The sequence below is a fragment of the Nomia melanderi genome, unplaced genomic scaffold (assembly GCF_051020985.1).
Source record: "Nomia melanderi isolate GNS246 unplaced genomic scaffold, iyNomMela1 scaffold0014, whole genome shotgun sequence".
Taxonomy (NCBI): domain Eukaryota; kingdom Metazoa; phylum Arthropoda; class Insecta; order Hymenoptera; family Halictidae; genus Nomia; species Nomia melanderi.
This window is the reverse complement of record NW_027475130.1, coordinates 8,927,341-8,928,295: the sequence shown is the minus strand read 5'-3', so window position 1 is coordinate 8,928,295 and position 955 is coordinate 8,927,341.

Below are 955 nucleotides of genomic sequence, written 5' to 3'. Positions count from 1 at the left end.
GTCTCATGGGGCCGGACACTCAGGGTCAGTGAAACATCCAATATATATGTGGTGATATCTCGGGTGCTATTACAGATAGCGCAATAAATCAAAGTGCATTGTCTGTAGGAGACCCTGGCGCATGAACCTGTGCAGCGGGAACGACCTCGGACCACCAGGGGCCGAGAAAACGACCGTCTCATGGGGCCGGACGCTCAGGGTCAGTGAAAAATCCAATATATATCTGGTGATATCTCGGGTGCTATTGGAGATAGCGCCATAAACCAAAGAGAATTATCTGCAGGAGGCCCTGGCGCATGAATCTGTGCAACGGGAACGACCTCGGACCACCAGGGGCCGAGAAAACCACAGTCTCATGGGGCCGGACACTCAGGGTCAGGGGAAAATCCAATATATATCTGGTGATATGTCGGGTGCTATTAGAGATAGCGCAATAAACCAAAGTGAATTATCTGCAGGAGGCCCTGGCGCATGAATCTGTGCAGCGGGAACGACCTCGGACCACCAGGGGCCGACAAAACCACAGTCTCATGGGGCCGGACACTCAGGGTCAGGGGAAAATCCAATATATATCTGGTGATATCTCGGGTGCTATTAGAGATAGCGCAATAAACCAAAGTGAATTATCTGCAGGAGGCCCTGGCGCATGAATCTGTGCAGCGGGAACGACCTCGGACCACCAGGGGCCGAGAAAACCACAGTCTCATGGGGCCGGACACTCAGGGTCAGGGGAAAATCCAATATATATCTGGTGATAACTCGTGTGCTATTAGAGATAGCGCAATAAACCAAAGTGAATTATCTGCAGGAGGCCCTGGCGCATGATTCTGTGCAGCGGGAACGACCTCGGACCATCAGGGGCCGAGAAAACTACCGTCTCATGGGGCCGGTCACTCAGGGTCAGTGAAAAATCCAATATATATCTGCTGATATCTCGGGTGCTATTAGAGATAGC